Source organism: Lissotriton helveticus, chromosome 2_1, assembly GCF_964261635.1.
Source record: "Lissotriton helveticus chromosome 2_1, aLisHel1.1, whole genome shotgun sequence".
NCBI classification, from domain to species: domain Eukaryota; kingdom Metazoa; phylum Chordata; class Amphibia; order Caudata; family Salamandridae; genus Lissotriton; species Lissotriton helveticus.
The window spans coordinates 1,035,424,218-1,035,447,163 of NC_136059.1; the positions used below are offsets into that span (position 1 = coordinate 1,035,424,218).

General features: G+C 44.2%; 1 long non-coding RNA gene across 1 annotated transcript in view; it reads left to right on the forward strand.

The window, feature by feature from the left end:
* Window positions 1-11,247, forward strand: part of LOC144819583 (uncharacterized) — a 182,842-nt gene extending 171,595 nt beyond the window's left edge. Inside the window, exon 4 of the long non-coding RNA XR_013607452.1 lies at window positions 7,116-11,247. This is a non-coding gene — a long non-coding RNA (uncharacterized LOC144819583). The remainder of the gene's footprint in view (window positions 1-7,115) is intronic.
* The last annotated feature ends 11,699 nt before the right edge of the window (window positions 11,248-22,946 follow it).

Sequence of the window (22,946 nt, forward strand, 5' to 3'; positions counted from 1 at the left end):
AAAACACAAGAAAAGGGGGCAAGGTAGAAACACCCTGACCCCCTAGGCCTGCTCAGGGGGTCCTAAAAAAGCTTTAAAAAAAAAATCAGTGGAAAGCCACAGAGCTGCATTGCAGAGACGTGTAAAAAGGGGCATGGCTTCAGACCACCACTCTGCAACACAGCTCTGTGGCGCTTACTGGAGTTACCTGGTGGACTAGTTGGCCCCCAGGGATCCTCAGGATTGAAGGGAACTTAATCCCCTAACTTACAACACGCCAGGGGGGCATGTTTGCACTCTTGTTGTTTCAGGCCCAGGCCCCTCGCTGCACCACTGTGCAAATTCACCCCCTGGTGCATTGTAAGTTGGAGGATTATGTCCCCTTCAATCCTGAGGTAAGCGCCACAGAGCTGAGTTGCAGAGAGGTGTTCAAAGGGGCGTGGCCTCGGACCACCTCTCTGCAATGCAGTTCTGTGGCTCTTACTGGAGGTACCTGGTGGGCTAGTTGGTCCGACAGACTCTCAGGATTCAAGGGGATTTAATATGGACGTTATAGTTAGAAATTAGCATTTAAAAAACCTTTGAAATTCACTAAAAAAAAAACACAGGTTTCAAGGATGTTATAGTTAAAAATTTGCATTTAAAAAACCTTTGAAATTGACAGAAAAAACATAGGTTTTAGGGACGTTATAGTTAGAAGTCAGCATTTAAAAACCTTTGAAATTTACTAAAAAAACATAGGTTTGAGGGATGTTATAGTTAGAAATTAGCATTTAAAACCCCTAGAAATTCACGGAAAAAAATAGAGGTTACAGGGACGTTATAGTTAGTTCAGCTAACTATAACTCGCGCGATCGTAATGCACTGCGGATGATGTCACATATTACAACATTCATGATATGATCAGTGACATCGCTGATGACATCTCAAATGACATCACTGATGAAATCATCCACGTGAAAATCTGATTTACCTCCTCACACCCAAATATAACCTTTGATACACCCACTCTAAATTACAAACTACTATTTTCGAAACCATTGACACAACAATACCAGTTACTACATACACACTGACTGATTCCTAGGTCTGCACACACATCCACTCATTCACCCGTACAATCACTCATACATGCAGTCACTCATCAATTCAACACTATCATATGCACTCATATACCTATACAGACACACACCACCACTCAGCCAGAGTTACTCGCACACCTAGTCAGTCATGCAAAGAATCAATCACACTTCCATTTACTCACCTATACAGTTATACACACACCACATCACTTATTCAAACAGAAACAAATGCATACTTACTCTCTCATACAATCACTGATACAAGTACACACTCATCCATACAGCCACTCTCACTATCACTCACTCTCACGTATAGGCATTTAAATACTCCAACACTCATATATACAGCCTTTCACATATGTAGTTACTCACACATACACCACTGAGACATCCATTCACTCACCAACACACCCACATGCACTCATTCACCCATACAGCCCTTCACAGACACACTCTTGAACCCATACATCCAGTGATTCACCTACTCACACATCTATGCACAAAGTAACACACTCTCCACCCACCCACACAAACACTCAGGCACTCATAAGGATACTCAGGCAACCAATCAATAACCAATATAGACACTCAAGTAAATGCTCACCGACCTATGCAGCAGCTTACACAACAGACACACTGATACAGACATTCACACAGTTTAGTCACTAACCCATGCATTCAGTAAGACACATTTAAACACTCACTTATACAGTCACGGACCTACTAAATCCTCCATCCAGACACTTATACACCCCTCATTCTTCAATACACCTTAGCTTATATATAAAACATATTTAAACTTTATAAAAACACAGTCACAGTCACTGGATGATGTCATCAGTGATGTCATTTGAGATGTCATCAGTGTTGTCATCAGTGATGTCACTGACCATGTCATGAATAATGTAATATCAGCAGTGCATTGCAGGGGGCGCGAGTTATAGTTAGCTGAACTAACCATAACAGTGGAAATTCTTTGGTTTTGTACGAGTGAAATGTCCAACAAACTATAATGTCTCTGTAACCTATGTTTTTTTCAGTGAATATATATATGTAATATATATATTTATACATATATTTTAAATATATATATATATATATATATTCACTGAAAAAGCAAAGTTTAAAGTAACATTATAGTTTGGTGATAACATAATGTTTTAATCTCTACAAACCAAAGAAATTCACCAGTTATAGTTATCTCAAGGAAGTAGGGCACCCCTGTGCCCACCCAGGGCATCCCAGAACAATCATTATTTTTGGGGGCTGTGGGGGAAGCCCAGACCCCCACATCCCTGCCAACTCTTGCTTTCAGCCATCTCAGGTGCAGGGGAGGCTGCATTGCTCTAACCCCGCGGGAGAGGTTTTCTTTTGCTCCCACTGAGTGGGAGCAATCAAAGTATTTCCCTTCCTGAAAGTGTGCGCGGGAAAATGCTTTAGTTTAGCACAAATCTGCTCCCACCTGTGGGTGAACTTTGCATGTTCCCTGCCCTTGCTCGTGGGCAGGGAAACAGATGGTGTCCCAGAGGTTGGGAATCCCGGGACACCATCACTGAGCCAGACTCATGGGGGGGGTGGGCGTATGGCCCTGCCCTCTTGTATAAAGTTACCGTCCCCAGGGCTAGGGTTCCTTGGGCCTCGGGGAGGCTTGCGGGATGAAGACTTGCTCCCCCTTCCCCCTTAAATTAAGGCTGCTCCTTCCCCCAGGACATGGCCTATCTGGGGGGGGGTAATTTTTTAATTTACGGGAGCAGTGTTTTTTTATTTTAAGGGTCTGGCTGGAAGCCAGGCCAAGTGCCCAGAACTTGCTCCCACAGGAAGAGCGAGAGATGACCCACCTGGTTACATTCTCCCAGCTTCATATCTACTCACACAAGACTTAAAAGGTTTTTTTAGAAAGAAGAAAAAAGAAAGAACAAAGTAACCACTTTGGGACCTTACTGCGAAATCCAAAGATTTTGGAGTAGACGCCTCACCCACTAAATAGTGGCATGCTTCATCATCAGCGCATAGCCACACCCTGATAGGGTAATACCTTTACAGCAGTCTCAACCATGAATAGGAGTTCTTATATAAAATATCTATCTGGATAAAGCAGGGATACAGTTTAAGTAGAGAAAAAGAGTTTACAAAACCTTACGCTATACCATGTGAGAACTCCATTTATTGGTAGAGTGCCGTGGGTTTATTAAATATAAGTACAGGGTTCTGATTGAATGATATTCTCCCAATCACGCTGGTTTTTCACCAACATGTTTCGGCCCTCACAACGAGCCCCAAAGAGTCTGGGGCCTTCCTTTGGGCTAAATGTTTTTGTCCCTGCCTGTTCTGGCATGCATTCCATGCACTTCAATGAGGCATAAGGCTCTCACCTGACAAAAAGGGCCCTTCTGTATTTCAGGGGTACCCCTAACTTGTCTGTTTTTGGGAATGATGCGTGTCTGGCAGAGGGGACTATCCTGTTATCACACATAGTCCAAGGAACTGGTACCTTTAAATCCCCTAGATGAGCTGCAGAGACAGCTGCCGACCTCACAGTCCACTGCTGAAGGGCATACACAGTGGGGTTGGTCACCCACAGAAGCCTGGCCGCTCGCAGACGGTTGACTGCAGCAGAGGGTTGGGTGCAGGACCTATTCAAGTGGACGGCCAACCCCTACTGAACACGGACAAATCTGAAAGCCTACCCTTCCCTTTTTTTGGGGATCTGCAGTTCTGGGAGCGAGCTTTCCTACCGTGGTGCCAGCAGGACCATAGTAGTTTCGCTGAACCACACCAGGGCTGCATTCCACTGTAGAACCATAGAGCCCTTGATTAAATAAGTATTTTTAGTTTTTACCAAAGGCGGGTCCCTTTGACTTCTCCCCGCATGGGCTAGAGGTGTTTTTACCTTGCACCCTTGTGTACCCTAGCTCACATTTTTTCACAACTCTGAAACCGAGTCCCTTAGCCCTGTAATGGCTGCCGCAACATTTTATATTGATGTTGTAGCCAACCAGCCAGATATTTCCTGTACAGCAAATCCTTCTCTAGACATAAAAAAGCTCCTGTGTACAATCAGAATTTTTTTAATTTTAGATTCTCTTAGGATCTGTTGCACTAGCACCATGTATCCTCCACAAATTCAAATATCTCTAACTTTTTCTCATGGTTCACCCCTTCATGTTCACCGCATACATCTTTTTAAATGCTAATTTCATAAAACTACTGAAAAAAGAATGCCTTTCCAAGGAAAGTTCTAACTTTGGTGCAAATTTAGTTTAATTAGTTTCAGACATTTTTTTTGCATCATGAGCAAAGAACCCAATCGGAATTAAAATGAGAAATCACGCTTTTCCCACCTCTTTTTCTTGGCCCCCGTTTGATGGATCTGTATGTGCGGCCCACCCTTGTATTTTGACAGGGGATTTAGACGGGGATACAGAGCGGCTGCAGGCGTGGCTCCTAGAGAGGCTTGATCACCTGGCTCCTGTGAGACCGCCTTGCAAGGTGGGTAAACGTGCATCTGCTCCCTGGTTCACGGAAGTGTTGGCAGCTTCCCGTCGGCAGTGTAAAGTAGCCGAAAGAGCATGGCGCGCCAAATATGATCCGGCGGCCAAACTTGCTTATAAATCTTTAGTGAAAATGTATCATCGAGACATCCTTTCTGAGAAGAAGAGCTATTTCGCTAGGAAAATTGAAGCTGCCTCCAATTCCTGTAAGGAGCTATTCGCCATTGTGCGGGAGTTTACGACCTCACGCGCCACGTCGAATCAGACCCCCTCTGCTGAGCCTTGGATCAGGGCTATAGCGGACTTTTTTATTTCTAAGATCCGTCTGATCCAGGACTCCTTTCCTGTGCAGGAGTCTGAGATGCCTCGCTCGGTGGAGGAGACCCTGGTCCTTCCGACCAGGGCTGGCCCTGCTCTAGCAGTTTTCCCCCCTATTACTACGGCCTCTTCGCTGGATTTGATGGCCTGTCTAAAATCTGGCTCGCCGCGGGATGCCTGCCCCGCCAAGTTTTTGGCGAAAATGGCGGCAGTCATTAACCCTTTTGTCAACCCCCTGTTGAACTGTTCTTTGGTTCAGGGTGTGGTCCCTCAGTCATGGAAGCAGGCGATGATCATCCCCCTGCTCAAAAAGCCTGGTCTGGATGTGGAGGTACTAGCGAATTATAGACCTATTTCGCTTCTGCCTGCCTTTGCAAAAATTATCGAAAAACATGTGCATAAGGTGCTCGCCGATTTTCTGGAGACCCATGACCTACTGCACCCTACTCAATCAGGTTTCCGCACCAATCTTAGCACCGAAACAGCTCTCCTGGAAGTTTCGGAGGCGATTAAGGAGGTGCTGGATTCAGGGGGTAGGGCGATGCTGGTGATGTTAGACCTGTCGGCGGCCTTTGACACCGTCCCCCACGAGGGTCTCCTCGCAAGACTTTTTGAGATCGGTCTTAGGGGGACGGCGCTCAATTGGTCTCGCTCCTTCTTGACGGGCCGTCGACAAACGGTCTGGGCCTCCGCTTGCTCCGCCGAGATGGCGCCACTGGGTGTCGGGGTCCCTCAGGGCTCTGTATTGAGCCCGACCCTTTTTAATATCTTTATGACCCCTCTGGCGGCTTTGGCGGAGTCTTTCGGGGCTCAGATCGTTTCTTACGCTGACGATACCCAGCTGCTCTTCACCTGTGAGAGGGGTGCGGACTTCAACGGAGAGAGGATCCAGGGTTGCCTTGAGGCTGTGTTTCAGTGGTTTCAATACAACAGCCTCAAGTGCAACTCGGATAAATCCGAGGTCCTCTTCTTCGGGTGCAGTGTAGATCCGGACTGGAAGGTGTGGTGGCCGGAGAACATGTTCCCACCAGCTAGTTCTTCCCAGGTGGCGAAAAACCTTGGGATTAAGATCGACAAGGGCCTCACACTGCGCTCCCAGATAATCGGCCTTACCGGCACGTGTTTCGGCCTGCTCGGGATGTTGCGTAAGTTTATCCCTTTACTATCAGAGGAGCACAGGAAGGTCACAGTGCAGGCGATAATTGGCTCACGTATTGATTATGCGAACATTCTTTACCTTGGCCTGCCGGAATATCTGCTTCAACGGCTACAGGTGGTCCAGAACTCGGCAGCACGGGCTATTTTTGGACTATCTCGCCGTGCTAGAGCCTCGGGCCTCCTGCGGGCACTGCACTGGCTTCCCATTCGGAAGCGGATAATCTTTAAGGCCTTGACGTTGGCACATAAGGCGCTGCATTTCACCGGAGCGAAATACCTTCAAAAAAGGCTGGCTTTTTATCATCCAGCCAGGTCCTTGAGGTCAGGGTCCTTGTACCTTGCCAATGTTCCGCGTGTCAAAAGGGCACGTATTGGAGGCCGTTCCTTCAGATTGCTAGCCCCCCAGCTCTGGAACACGCTGCCAGTGGTGCTACGCAGCACGTCTAACCTACTGGCTTTTAGGAAAGGGCTTAAAACTTGGCTTTTCACCTCTTAGCTGCGCCCTGGGTTTTGTTTCTCTCTCTTCTCTGTATCTTCTGGTTTTTTTTTTTTTTTTTTTTTTTTAATTTCTCTTCTTTCTTGTTGTGTTATGAGATAGGTCTGCAACCAAAGCGCCGGGACACTCTTTGAGTAGCCGTGCGCTATAAAAAAACCAGCATAACATAACATAACATAACTTACCAGGAAGGACTTAATCTGGATGAACTTTGGTTCAATCTGGTTGAACTGCTCATAGCAAAGTGTCATGTCCATGGGAGGATGTCATTAATGATACCATCAATGCAGTTATTTGAGATGTCATATCTGATATCATCAATGATGTGATGTAAGATGTTGTGAGTGATGTAATATGTGGTGTCATAAGCAGTAAATGGTGGAGTTGCATGTAATAGTTCAGTAAACTATAAGTGTTGAATTTGGGTAATTTTTTGTTTTTTTGTATTATTTCAACAACTAACTATAACGTCACTTTAACCTTTGTTTTTTTAATGGAAATACATGGTATTGGTATGAGTTGCTTTAGGTTTAGCATTAGGGCAAATGCAACTCTTATCCTTATATGAACATTGTTTTTTCTCCTTTTCAGGCTGAAGACTCTTCATCTGTATGGCTGCCGCATAAGCCCTGACTTGCAGTCGATAAAGAAAATCAATAAAACGGTCAAGTTGTGTCATGATCTCTCAATCCCATCTTGGAATGACTTTGGTGAATGACACTCACTGCCATCAATGAATAGCTCTGTTGTTTATTGCATATTTGGTATCATTTGTCTACCAGAAATACAATACATATCTTGACTGAGTAATCCCTGCTTAAAATAGAAATTTAACTTTTGGCGAGGATACCATCGTCTGCCCGAAAAAGGTACTTCACATTGTCAAGCATATCATTTTGGGGGGCATCGTTATTAGGAGCAGTTCTAACTACCATGGTAAAATATTTATATCTTGAAGTCTTTGAATGTTCATGGAAAATTCTGAAATTCAAGGGAATGCTGGAATCTTCAAAAAGTTGAAAACACATTTTTAAGATGAGCAAACTCTTGGGCAATGAAAGACCTGCTACTGACTCCGCTCACTGATTAGAGGCTATGTCATTCGTTTACAATGTTTCAGACATGCAAGGTTAGATTAATCTCTGTAGATTTCCAGTTGCTTCTTTTAGAACAACATGTGCAAGAGGCACAATATCATGAATATGTTCAGCTGTTTTTTGTCTGCAGTAGTCACTGATTATGTAATTCAAATAACTATGTAAATATATTTATTATAATGTTATTAACACTTATTATTTGCAAAACAAAAACAAGGAAAAGGAACACTTTACATATGCATGACTAACTTAGCATATTGTCAAAGCACTTTTTTAAATGTGTGGGGTGTAAGGTGTCACTTCCTGCACAAAACTAATCCTGCTTACAATGCAGGCACCATTGCACCATGGTGCAAGGATACCTGCGTTGTGCGCCAACGCATGGAAAAGTCAGCAATGCACTGTACAATATTAAGTATGGCACATTCCTGCCCTTACTCTACCACGCAGCGAAGCAAGGCGACTTGCTGCGCTGCGTGATATAATGATAAATATGCCCCTCGGTTCTTTTAACTTCTTCATGTTTACATAGCTGGGATGTACAGACAAGTCATTATCTATTTTGGAGAGTAAGTGATGGATGGGACATGGCAGATGGCACACTACTTATATTCTACAATGGATACTTTAATGTGGTAGCAATGAGACATTATGTTTTCAGCGGATAAACAGGTTAATTTTACTTGACCTGGATGTTTTAGTCTCTACATACAATAGAGGCATGTCATACTAATCAATCTTGAGTTGATGGAGTTACTTTTTGCTTGGTGGTACTACTGAAGATTCTCTGGGAAAGGGTGACTTTCTTTATGAGGAACAGTGATTCTTAGACCGGGAAAGATTAGAATATGGATTAAGTGTAAAGGATTTGAAGGTGCAGTGGCGTAATATTGCTAGGCAAAGAAGCAAGTGAAGGGGTTCTGGGATTTTGTGAGGGTATCAGTACTGTGGAGGAGAGCAAAGAATGGTATGCCAACTCCATTAGGAATTCAGAAAGAGCATAATGTTGTGGCATTGTACTAGAGCAACTGAGAAAAAGTATGGTGCCCCCCTCTCCAACAAATTCTGAAAATGTGGCGGTTGGTCACCTTGATACCAAATGCACAGAGGTTACTCAAAAAAAAGCGTAGGAGTCAAAATTGAATTACTAATGCTTCAAAATACATTAACAAGTGCCTTTTAAAAGATGGAAGCCTGGCTTGTTGCAATTGCTGACGCTACTGCAGTACCTCAAGTTAATACTGCAGATATGTTTGTATATACTCATTTACCAATATGTGACAAGCTTCTTTTATATACAGTTTCCACAAGCAGTAGGTCTCTTTCTGACTCATGTATTTCCTTGGCTAGTAACTACTGCTCATCAATGAGGCATATCAGTCTGAGGTCCTCCAAGTTTTCTGCCTTTCAAGAAATTTCTGCCTCCAACAATGTTGCTTTCATGTGTCTGGAGATTGAATGTAGTCCTCTTCTATGATCTACAACGGATACTTGGGGACTGTCAGTTGGCAATAACAAGCTGGTGCATGGGCTGCTGGTCTCTACAATCAACTTCCCACTTGATTGTCACATTCGCCACTAAGTGTACTAACCCTTTATATATTATATTAGAGTTCATTCAGAGATGTTCTGATTCCAATGAGTTTTGCGTGCAAATATAACTTGAATACTACTCCAGGTACCAGCTTCACCCACCCTCTCATAAGTGTAACACAGCAGTTGTAGAAAAGTGACCAATCTCCTAACCCGTACTGTAAGCTGCTGTTTGATGCACAGCTCACTCCCTTCACTTTTTCGATATGAGCTGTGGTTTGAGTCTGTGCTCACCAAATGACCTTTCCATTTAACACTCTAAACGTTTCTTCATCAGGAAACTAGACCGTCTAATTGTACTCCAGTGGAAGTGGGTAGCAGGAGGCCACATATTTATTTTTACGTTTCAAAAACGGAGGCCATTTTCATGTATGGCTACACCATTACTTCTTTTCTCCTGTGTAGCAGGTTAAATCGGGGCCAGTGACATTGGGGGCCATACATAAGATCAAATCATATTTGGGAAAAACTTAAATAATGGGGATATTTGTAACCTTATGTTTCTGAATGACATTACAGACAGTTTGAGCTTCACTCTCATTGTCAATTGATGGCATTCAGAACATCTTGGTGAGCTCACTGTTATCCATCTATGATTATACATATTTAGGATTTATTAAATGGAGTACCCTACCTCTGCTGTCTGTGTCCCACTGCTTGACAACTAACTAACTAGGTAAAACTGATAATAACTCAAACTGGGCTCAAACTACAGTCAGATCTATATTTGTTTAACAAAAAAGTTGGCTTCATTACTGGTGAAGAAAGAGAAGAGGGTAGGTGCTATCCCCAAAGTCATGATCCCACATTCATATTTTCCTGACCAGATGATCTTTTAAAACACTGCCCTGAGCTGAATGAAGGTCCGATCTGAAACTACCTGAGCAGGTGGCACCTTAAATAATATGGACTGGCGTCCACTGAAGTCAGACTGGGACAGGTTAAATCTGCTGATGTTAACAGATGTTTTATATGTAGTAGAACTGTGCCAGCATGTTTTGTGTGAGTTCCAGGTCAAGGCCCTTGCAATAATAATGCCCTGGCGATATACTAGCCACCTCAACCTGCACTTGGTATGAGGCAGTGAGAGCAGCACGTGCCTTCAAATGAAATGTTACTGTTAACAGACCTCATTTAGGGAACAATAGACAGATCCTCATCTGTTGGGATGTCCAATGTTATGTGTGTATCTGTATGTGTCTTAATGATGTTCTGCTTGTATCATTGTCTGCTCCTGCTCTGTGGTGTTGAGATGACTACTTCTGTCTACTACCATTAGGCCTTAAAAACATTGTTATATCGACTTGTAAATAATAGTTATGTAGTGATTCAAGATGCAATGAATCCCTAAATTTGAAGAAACAATTCTCTGAAATCCAGAATATCATCTTCAAGAGTTGCATATGATTGGCCACAGCCTGGTACAAATGCAGCTAGCAGGCTAAAACAGCTGACTGAGAGCAGCCAACCGAAGAGGACATGTGGGTGTGATGTAATGGTGAATCATGTTATTTATACACAATGAATGTTGTAGAGAAGATAAATACATTTGAATAAAAACTTTGCATTTTCTGCTTAAAATAACCTTTCTTTCGAGCCAATTGTTTGAAAACCAGCCAGGTATAATAAAATACTAACGGTCCAATTGTTTATGTTAATTGATGAGGAGTCTTGATTAGCACTGTTCTGCATTTGTTTATTAATGCTGCATTTGTATGTTTGATTTTATGCTGTATTTTGTTTCATGCCTTAATTTTATTTATGTAAAATCTTTTGTATTGAGTTACTGTGATCATAATGTTTTTATGTTTATCTAATCAGTGAATGCATAGAAAGCAGTTTAACATATGTAAACTAATTCTCATTATAAAAAAAGTCCTGTAAGATGTGCACCTAACTTACTAAATGATACCAAAACATTAAGCAAGACTTTACATTATTAAACAGGGCCAAATTAATAGTCTGTTACCATTGCCACAAGGACGTGTGGATTGATCCCCTTGTACCTTAATATTAAAGCATTTTTGTATTTATGCTGCATTTTTATGTTTGATTTTGTTCTGTGTTTTGTTTTGATTTTCAAAGGAGAACACTAATAAGGATTATTGACAATTTGTCAAAAAAATAAAATTTTAAATGCATTTATATTCGCCAGACTGGATAACTGCAATGTGATACCTGCAATAGATCTAGAGCTACCGGAGAAGTTGCTAGAATTACAACCTGTTCAAAATGCTGCAGTAAGAGTAGTTTTAAGAAATATGATTCAATATCCCCTGCTCTTGCTAAACTGCACTGACGTCCTGTGAAGCAACTAGTAACTTTTAATGCCCTTTGTCTGGTACACAAATCCTGCAAAGTGATGGGATTGGTACTGTTGTGGTCTTTTACCTATTAGAGTTCATCAATTAGTGTCAGAGGAACCAACTATATCCTGAGCCCAGCCCCAGTTGTTTTGCCTCATGCCATTGTGTGAGCATCTGTATTCACATGACATCCATCCCCAAGCAAGAAGTACTGGTAGATATGTGTTAGTTTGTCAGTTTGTTCCCAGAAGCCAAGAAGATGTTTTTTCAAAACTTGGTCAACCACTTAGCATTCCTATATGCAGCATTGAATACCTCAAGACAGTGTTTTCAGGTCAAGGTCAGTAGACATAGTATTGAAAAGGCGTTCTGTGTCCTTTCCCTTCATAATGATCTGTTGTATGTGTTTCTGTGTGCATCTATATATTTCTGATGTTCACCAGTCACTGACAGCAAAATGAATGCATATTGTCTTAGAGTACATTACAGTTAAAGTGGGAACACATTATATACAGACACGTGCAAGGACCTAGATGGGGAAAACACCTATCGTGTTTAATGCAGGATTATCCATCTATGGCCTATCCTGACCTCAGGTGTCATGCCAATGTTCAAGGATTTACATGTCATGATGCACTAAGGTATGTGCTAATATCAAATGAGCAAAAGTTTCCACATCACCTGACAATTGACAAACAATTACTAATTTTTAACATTCCAGGAAACCTGTGTGTGCTTTCGTCAGAAGATGAGCTGAATGATCTGTGACAAGAATTCTGTCAGAGTTCAAAAGCATCTTTCCAACATGCGTGCCAACATTAGCAGTGGCGTAACATAACTTGAGGGGGTCCTCCTGCTGTAGTGTAGTTCCTATATTCCCAATAGGCTCTGCGCATTGGAATAATATACACTATAGATTTGACATAGGACTGAGGTCAGTATGTCTCTATCGAGTATACTAAACTTAATTGTGAGTGCCAGCTAGCTCAGAGGTCACTAGAAACTTTCTCGAATACACAAGAAGGGATTCGTTTCTGACAACCGCATAAACATGACAGCTTTGTTTCCCCAAGAATCGAAACATATCTTTAGAGTCGTGGAAACAATAGATAACTAGTTCACTCAGTCAATCGTGCATGCTACGTTCGTACAGAGTTGCATAGAAGTAGAGAGACGGGCGTTTCAATAAAAAGGGGTTTATTGAACAGTCTTCTTTCTCATGCAAGAGAGGTGAACTGCTACAATTGTTAGCCAGAATGCAAAGTATAATGAGTACAGCATAAACAGTGAGGCAAAGGTATAAGCCCAGGCAAATTAATTTGCCTGGGCTTATACCTTTGCATCACATTGCTTTACCCTGACCCAGGAAATTTATCCCATTCAGGGGGTCCTTGTTTATTTCCATAAATACAGCATAAACAGTAACATAAAATAATACTGTAATAGCATTGTTTGTTGCTATGACATGTACAAATACATACATAAATAACACAGGCTAAAATACTCAAATGGTGCTTCTAAAATACGCCTACCCCAATGTACCTAACCTAGGTCTAGTACCAGGGAAGAAGTAGGTATTTGTCTTTAGCAAGGGTTTAGTTTTGCCAAGAACTACCAAAGGTTTCTCTAGGTTCTAATCAGCTCCATACCTTAGAATGAGAGAGGTTGGTATCTCTTTCACGGACTCGATTTCACAACATCCCGCAAGGGGAGTCAGAAAAACTGGAGCTGGACAGCTTCTGGTCAGTGCGTCAGCTGGAGAGTTGGCTTCCTTTGTCACTTGCTGTAGCGAGCTGGGTCGTGCAAGTAGGTAGTCGAACTGCACCGAACCACACCATGCTTTGCCATAGCAAGTGAAGGTACATTTATACCTTGAAGGGGTTTAGGAATGCCAGTATTGAAGTAAAAGTCGGGCATATGAACGTCATGGATGAACCCCTAAGGATTAGTTGTTCATGCATAATAATGAGATTCTTGGAGAAATCAATTTCCAGGCTAGGGGAAGTCCCTTCAGCTTAAGAGTCTAGTTTTCCAAGAAATCGTTGTGACGTTGATGAATGGATGGAAGTAGCCATGCCTGTATTTGGGTAGCTTGGGCTATGCCTAAATAAGGGCTGGATTTCAATGCCTATATAAGGGCATTGTGAATTGTACCTATATAAGGGCATGAATCGGGAAAATCCATACAGAACCTAAATCGCCACACAACACTGCAAAGTGTATGGAGTTGTCCCCCAAACTTCAGACGCAATCAGGAGTGCCCGTCCATGCACAGTGCCAGAGAGGGTCCCTTGGATTTCAGGGCCCTCCGCATTGCGGGGGCTATTGTTATGCCATTGTATATTAGTGGGAGTTGAGGTCAGTTACAAATCATGCGTATGAGGATGTGTGCGTGCCTCATGCTGCATAAAGATGCCCCAGTTATTAAAAAAACTCCTATTTGTAAGGATGTGATTGATAGAAAGCAATGGAATGCATGCCCGTGGGTATACTCATGGAGGTTCAGGACCTTCAGTAGGATTCACCATGGAGGTGTCAACAACAGCAGATCTAAGCATGGTGGTATTACTATATAATCATGGGGCTTGTGCTCCAGCGCTCTGGGCCGAACCTTTTACCATTAGTCTTCTGATGGACTGTTTCTTTACCACTGCAATATACGCCACTGTACTCTAGTCTATGTCACTCTACTCTGTGCCACTCTAGGCCAATGCACTCTACGCCAATGCACTCTACACCACTGCACTCTGCAACACTGCAATCTGCTCTGCACCCCTCTCATCTATACCAGTGCACTATACACCACTACATTCTACGCCACTGCACTCTATTATATGCCACTCTACTCTACTTTACGCCATTATATTCCAATGCACTCTATGCCACTGCACTCTACACCTCTTTACTCTACTCTGCACCACTCTACTCTAGCATATCCCACTCCACTCTAAGCCACTCAACTCTATGCCTTCTTCAATCTCCCCTGCACCACTCCACTCTACTCTGCACCACTTCACTCTACACCATTTCACTTTACACCACTCTCCTCTCCAACACTGCACTCTCCACCACTGCACTCTATGCCACTGCTCTGTACTCTGCACACTCTCCTCTATGCCACTTTACAGTACTTTACAACAATGCACTGTAGGCAACCAGACTCTATGCCACTCTACTTTGCATAGCTCCACTCCACGCCACTTCACTCTTCACCAGTCCATTCTAAGTTACTCTAATCTATTCTGCTTCGCAGCACTCTATGCCACTGCAATCTACGCCTCTGCACTCTAGTCTGAAACAATCGACTCCATGCCACTGCACTCTATGCCATTCTGTTCCACTTTGCCCCATTCCGCTTAACATCACTCCACTCTATGCCACCGTAATCTACCTTGTGCCACGCCACTCTATTTTTCATTACTGCACTCTACTCTACTGCACTCAATGCCAGTGCACTCTACACCACTTTACTCAAAACGAATGCACTTTATGCCACTGCATTCTACTTTCTATTATTCTACACCAGTGCACTGTATTATTATGATACAGCTTATAGAGCGCCTGGTTACTCCAACAGAGTGTCCCCGCGCTAGAACACCAATAGTACCTAATAACTAGCCAGGGACACCCACCCGCCCTACTCTACTCTGCAACACTCTACTCTATGACAATGTACTCTATGCCACTCTACCCTACACCCATTTACTTGATTGTAACTTTACTCCGCGCCATTCTTTGCCACTGCGCTCTACATCAGGGCATTCTGCACCACTCTGCTCTACACCACTGCACTCTTCAACACTCTACACTCTCTGCCACTCTACTCTCCGCCACTGTACTCTGCACCACTGCACTCTACTCTCCACCACGCTATTCTACACCACTCTGCTACACTCTATGCTACTACACTCTATGCCACTCTAATCTACTGTGCACCACTGCACTCTGACACTCTTCTCCAATCTACACCACTGCAGCCTATCCCGTACTATTCTGCAACCCTCTGCTCTACTCTGCACCACTCTGCTCTGTGCCACTGCTCTCTACGCCAATCTACTCTAAACCACTGTGCTCTAAGCCAATGCACGTAACACCACTTTTCTTGAAATCTATGCACTCTACATAACTGCACCCTACATCAACTACTCTGCACCAATGCACTCTACACCACAATACTCTACTCAGCAACACTCTACACCACTGCACTCTATGCCAGTTTACGCTACACCATTGCGCTCTACTTCACTGCACTCTACACACCTCTATTCTACTCTGCACCACTGTTCTCTCTGACATTGCTCTCTGCCTTACTCTGCAATTATTTAGTGCAATCTTGCCCTCCAAAAAGGACATTCTTGTCATCAAATAATATATTATTCTATAAAAACAACCTTGTGGTTGAAGCACATCCTCTATCAAACCATCCCTTATCTTCACCGGGGTATTGTATTCATTTTCATTTACCAATTTGACATCATAAATAGCTCTCCCAATTCGATTCATCACGACCTTCGGATTCTGCATGAGATGTTTGTGCAATCTTTCCCATCCAAATTCGTGTTTGGGTCATCACATTTGAAAAAGCAGTGATAACCACCTTGGCAAACCTATTTCAATGATAGCAACGCTTGGTTGTAGCTTGTTGACATTAGCTAGGCAGCCTCTTAATGGGGAATTAAAATAACACTGCTTGCCCAGTGAGATGAATGTCTTACAGAGGGGTCATTATCTGCAAAACAACAAAATCACATCCCCCCTATACAATGACTGCCCTCTATGTGCCAACGCACTAATATAGTATCGGTAGAGCAGTGCTTCCCAACCTTTTTAGCATAACGACCCAATTTTTAGAATGACAAACTTTCACGACATACCTAGCTTTAAAGGATATGAGCCAGGCAACTTTTTAGATGTAACTAAAGCATCATGTGGTGGCGCAATGTCATTTACAGACAGCACATTTTCCATCGAAATGGCCACTAACATTGCACAGGCAGTTTTACTGTTATGCTATATTGCACACAGATGATAATGTGTGGAAACAGGTTTCTGAATATTTATTATTTGTGCATCACCGAGTAAAATGTTTGTTTTGGTTTGATCCTATTATATTATTTGTTTCTAACGCACTTCAGAATTACAACAAAAATTGCTCAGTGCTTGCTTTTCTTACTGATTAATGGGTACAGTTGTGTTAAAGGTAATTACAACCTACAGCCTTTCCTTTCACATTCTCTGTACCCCAGCAGGACTGTCACATAATTCACTGTACTCTTCTTTCTCTGACTGTAAAGTAAGAGGAGTTTGCAAAACATCAGTCCCCATGATAAAAAGATCAGCAGAAATTTGTCAGAAGAAATAGCCTGACATAACCTGATAGTTAACCCCTGTCTGGGATGTTTGAAGCAGTAAATGTGACCAGATAAAGAAAGAATTTAAAGGAATGTTTCTTTATTGATTAGACTTTTGCAACTTACCAAAAATTAGGTGACTCCCAGTTTGGGAAACGCTGCTCTAAAGGGAAACCAGGCATTGGGATATCCCAAGACTAAAGTGCTCAAAGATTCCAGCATAACCAGAAATGCATTGAAATCTCCTGGAATCTGGATTAATTCATTTGTATATACTGTGGTTATCGGTCCAAAGTGTTGTCCACCAACCCTACTCTCTTGTCTTGTCACACCCTACTCACTGGCAAACCACTTAGCCTGTCACCAGACAGACACAAGACTCACCCTGCACTCACACAAGCCTCAGGTTGTAGTGTCACCTTACCCATGCACTCAGACAGACACAAAACGCGCTCTGAAATCACACAGCAACAAATCTTACTCTTCACTTACACAGGCATAAGACTTAACTAGACTCATTCAGGTGCAAGACTCACCCTATACTCACACAAAACACACTCCTTGCTTGACACTCAGACTGATATAACAACATCTCAATCAGCACACTCAAGACTCACGCTTCACTAATACAAACATCATCCACCACTCAGATAGGATCAAGACTTGCGCAGGCACATCTCATTGTACAGTCATACTGACAGACGTTCTGCTCTTGCACTTGCATAGGCACATCGTTCATCCTGAACTCACACCGGCCACATACTCACTATGCACCCACACAAACCTCATCCTTCACTTTCACAGGCTTAAGACTCTCTCTTCACTCACACCGACACAATATGTTGTACACTTACACACAGACACTCACACCGCTCACCTTTCACTCACACATTCACAAGACTAACCCTGCACTCACACAAACCTCACCTTGCACTTACACTGGCTCAAGATTCACCCGGCACTTACTTGGGCACAAGGCGACCATTAACTCACACAAGCTGCTGATCAGACACTATCTCAGGCGTAACAGACTCTACACTTACACAGACATAATTCACTCTACACTCATATAGGCACCCCACTCACATTGCACTCACACTGGCATATCACTCACCTTGTCCTGACACAGCCACAAGACTCACATTGTTTTCACAGAAGCATACAACTGACAATGCTCTCACACAGGCACACCTTACACTCACAAGGGCCCACCCAACACTTACAAAGATGTTGTTTATCCCATCACAGTAAAATGAGAGATGTGTGTTGTTAAATCTGTCTCCCTCATCTTGGTCTACCACCTTTATTTGCTGCCACTTCACCTTGAGGATGGGTTTTTAAACCCATGCTATACGCCGGATGAAGGAAAAAACACATCGGACACATGGGATAACAGTGGTCATTAGCTGGTGTCCGGACTCCATTGGTGACCACATTACATGCTGAGAATCTCTTTTCTATGTTCAAATTTCTCCCTGAACAGTCCCTAGTGGTGATGTCCATTCCTCTTATACAACTGTGGCCTGTCAGAACATATTTACTGTATGCAGAAAGGTTGCACTTCATAAAATCTATTCTCCGTTCTTCCTGTTGCTTGATCTCAACCCCCTATCAATTTGTTTTCATTCTGGAGCACTGTGTTTCAGTAGCCTCACAAGATTGTGTTTCACCCAAAGCACCCAATACCTGCATCTGGTGCTGAGGTGCAAATTTTCACCAATAAAATGTATTTATCACTCCAGATGGGAATGCTTGTGGGACCCAGAGAGAGTGTAATAATATTTGTACCACCTTCTAATGGTGGATGGGAGTGGGATGATGTGTATGGGAAGCATTGAGATATAGAGGAATCTGACGTAGCGGGAGAGTGGTGCACTAGACACATAGAAGAGTGGTGAAAAATGGGTTCATGGGGGTCCGCAATTGTCAGCAACTGCAGGCACACACCAAGCACACAGCCAAACCTACCTGATTCCTCTGCCCAATGGGTATTTGAATTTGAATTTAAAAGAATTTGTAGAGCGCACGTACACTATGCAGTTTATTGGCGCTGGGGGTTATTTTACTGGGCAAGAAAGGCACAGCAGCTAGGAGCTGAACGCTTGCTGAAGCAAAAAAGTTTTAAGGGCCTTGCGAAACTCCATGTAGGAGGATGAAAGTCTAACAGGGGACGGGAGTGCGTTCCAGAAAGTAGGAGCAAGGACCGAAAATTTCTGACCTCCCGATCTTAGTTTCTTAAAACGAGGGGTTACCAAAAAAGATTTGGTGGACGAGCGCAGGTCTCTAGGAGGGCAGTAGTTAGTAATGGCCGAATTTATAAAGGCGGGAGCTGTGCCCGCACGTGCCTGAAAAGTTAGGCATCCCAGTTTAAACAGGGCCCGTTGTTTGATAGGGAGCCAGTGTAGAGCAATAAGCAAGGGAGAGGAATGATGGGATTTGGATAGGCCATATACCAGGCGTGCTGCTTGGTTCTGCACCAGTTGGAGGCGTTGGAGGGCGTAAGCGGGGACACCGTTATAAATAATATTTCCATAATTGATCTTAGATAGGACCATAGCCATTAGGATCAGTTTAAGTGCAGGGGGAGAAAAAAACCGAGATATTTTCCTAATGGTACGCAGGGTAAAAAAAACAGGAGGAAACAACAGAACTAATGTGGGAGTGAAGTGTCAAATGATGATTGAGTATAATGCCAAGGGTTTTGACTGAGTGTGATGGGGTGGGGGGTAAACCTAGAGAAGGGGGCCAAAACGAGGGGGACCAAGGGTTACCACTGCCACCAGTCAAAACTAAATCTGTTTTATCCGGGTTGAGTTTAAGGTGGTTCGCATTCATCCAATCCCGGATAAACAGCATAATGGACTGGAAGCTAGTGATACCTGATGTAAGGGGGGACAGATTAAAAATGAGTTGGAGGTCATCAGCGTAGTTATACACTGTGACCTCCATTTGTTGCAGCGCAAAAATAAGGGGAAAAATATAAAGGTTGAACAAAAGAGGGGAGAGGGAGGAACCCTGCGGGACACCACGGGTAAAGGGGAATGCACGCAGCAGGAGTGATCTACCTCAGCAGCACCTCCTTCCCTTTCTGGCAAGTCCTGGGAGCATATTCTCAAGAACGTGTGATAACCATCACAAAAGTAACTTAACTCAACCTTCAACATTGCAGTCTATCGCTGGAAAATTACACCGTGTTAACCAAGTATTCAAAACACAGCGGAACCATGCGATAGTCTCCAGATAACACGTCAAATGACCGCATAAAAATCAACATCACGCCGCAAAAATGCAAAACACGAACGCAAAAAAGCCGCGATGAGGCCAATCGTGATACAAACATCAGCAAAAACCAGTGACAGGCCTGCAATTCACATGCGTCAGGTGGGGAAAATCACCATAAAAGTAGAAAAAAAGACAAACAAATGCCAAACTACAGCGAAGCACAATGGATGTTGCCGGAGCAAGTACGGAGGAGGACCAGAACCCCACAAGCCCCCCCAGAGGACCTGTCTGGGACCTCAGGTCAGGGAAGGCCAAGGCGAAAAAGAGTAGGAAGAAGCGGTTCAGTCCGCAGGAAAACAGGATCCTGATAACGGAGGTGGTAGAACACCATCAAGAACTGTTTGTCACCTCCACTGTGTCATTGGCAACCAATAATGGACTATGGCAGTCCATCGTGGACAAGGTGAATGCAGTGGGAGTGCTAAAGAAGACAATGGAAGAGGTCAAGAGGCGATGGAATGATGTCAAGCGCAAAACGAAGCTGAAACTGGGCAATAACCTGAAGGCAGCAATGCAGACGGAGGTGGGAGTCCTGCGCCACAGGAGGAGCTGGGCAATATTGAGGAAATGGTGTCCTCAGTCATCAGTGGGGAGACGTGGCAGGAGTTGGGGGACCGGACACTGCTCAACATGACCGGACACAACAGCACCAGGGTGAGTAACGACCAGGGACTGGGGGTGCGGGGGGAGATGGGCACAATGGCACACATGCACTACTAAGTAGAGCACATCTGCAGACAACCATGCCTCAGACCCCCAACTCCCACCTAGAGACCAATGTACCCAAGTATGCAAACTCTCAGCTCTGTCCAAGCACAGAAGTCAAAGGCAGACCGCATGAAACAGATAAGGGGTAGCAAAATCAGAGCTGCAGGGGCCCCTTCCCAAAATGCCGCACACATACATAACATGCAGAGCATATCAACACTGACAACAATGTGGTGCAAACCGCAGCACGTCCACAACAGAACACAGGACACAACTGGTGCCGCTTGGGTGTAGACACTGGCCAATCACATTTGGCATTGCAGGGAAATGTGAGTTGATAATGTACAAGTACAAAAACACACACGTCTGTTGTTGAAATGTCCACTATCCCCCATCAAATAGGCGGCTCCTTCAAAACAGCCACAATGTACACAGTCATGCAGTCTATATGAAAACATGTACAATGCGAAAACATACATGTAGACACATTATTAAACTGCATGTCCCCTTCACATTGCAGAGGGAGATTCAACACCTCCTGCAAAGCAGCCCGACCCTCTCTTCTCTGATGACAAAGACGACCACCACAGCTTCGACTCCGACGCCCTCCAACAGCTCTTGGAGAGCCTATACAGCCCACTTCCAGGAACTGGGCAGCCCAGCAGCTACAAGGAGATCGCACCCCCTGCACAGACCACACAGCAGGCAGCACCCACCACCACGGCTGCCTCCCAGAACCCCCACAAAGAACACATGGCCTTCCAACGCCGTGTGTTGGGGTGCCAGGAGCAGCTAGATGCCATACGTGGCAGACAAACTAGATGCCATATGTTGGTGTCTAAATCCCATCAGGGACCACTCATGGTCCCTAACAGACACCCACAGTCTGCTCCATGCTCTCCAACGGACCATGGCTGACATCGCTGGAGCCCTGATTCAGAGAATTGAACAACTGTCCAGTCAGAGTGGCTCTAGCGATGTCACACAAGAGTTGTGAAACATGCAGAGGTTAATGGAGACCATGGAGCAGGCGAATGCAGAAGGAGCGGCTGCTACGGCTGGTAGCTGGGGTCCTCAATGACCTCAAAACCATCATCATAGCATTGCTGTCACATGGCCTGGAGCTGATGCATGCTGCTGCTATCATTACATCAACATCTCCGCACCCTGACGTGTCAGTGCCACACAGTACGGCAGACATTCCACCTCCGGCCCCTGAGGTATCACTGCCACACAGTGCAGGAGACAGAACACCCCCACCCACATGTGAGGCACAAGAAACAGCAGAGGACAAAAATGCGGTTGAAACTGCCTTACTGGTACGAAGAAAACTAGCATTCATCTCCGCCATATGGCCTGTTTCTGCTTGGTTCTGTCCTCTGCATCATCACCTTCCACTGTCCCCCGATGCACTCTGCGACACCTTGGACCTGGACATGGACTGCCATATTCTGTTTGATCGCCAATGACACAGCAATCAGACTGCGGACGGAACTCTTCTCCTTTCTATGGACTTGTCATTCCCTGAAGGACTCTGGCTGGCCCTCCACAGGCCAACATCCTCATGTGGGGTTTGCACGGCCCTGTACTGCTCCAGATGCAACAATCCACTGAATGTGCATTAAACATTCATAATCACACAGATGTGTCATGTCTATGGTCTTTCAAGTGTGTAAGAATGGATGAATGTAGGCTGAGTTCATTCCTCTTACGTCCATGTGGCTCATGTCGTTGGACTTGTGTCACAGGGTGACACATTGCCGAATGCGGTCCGGGTGACGCAGACACTACAACAGGGACACACGCATTAGTCACTTCCTTGTCCTTCCCGTACGGAACTACGCCTAGAGCCCCAGGGTCATCGTTCACACCCTTACGCTGGACTGGCATACGCCAGGCCAGCCCACTCCGCTTACGCTCACAGGGGGGGGGACAACACTACATGTCCCAGGTCTTTCCTATAGTAATCTGCTGATCACAGGTCCAGTTGTCAGCATGCCACAGCCACTCCCTCACGGCTGGTTTACACCCACACCACACACATCTAGCAGACTTGTCACAGGACATGTGACCCTGCCAATAAAA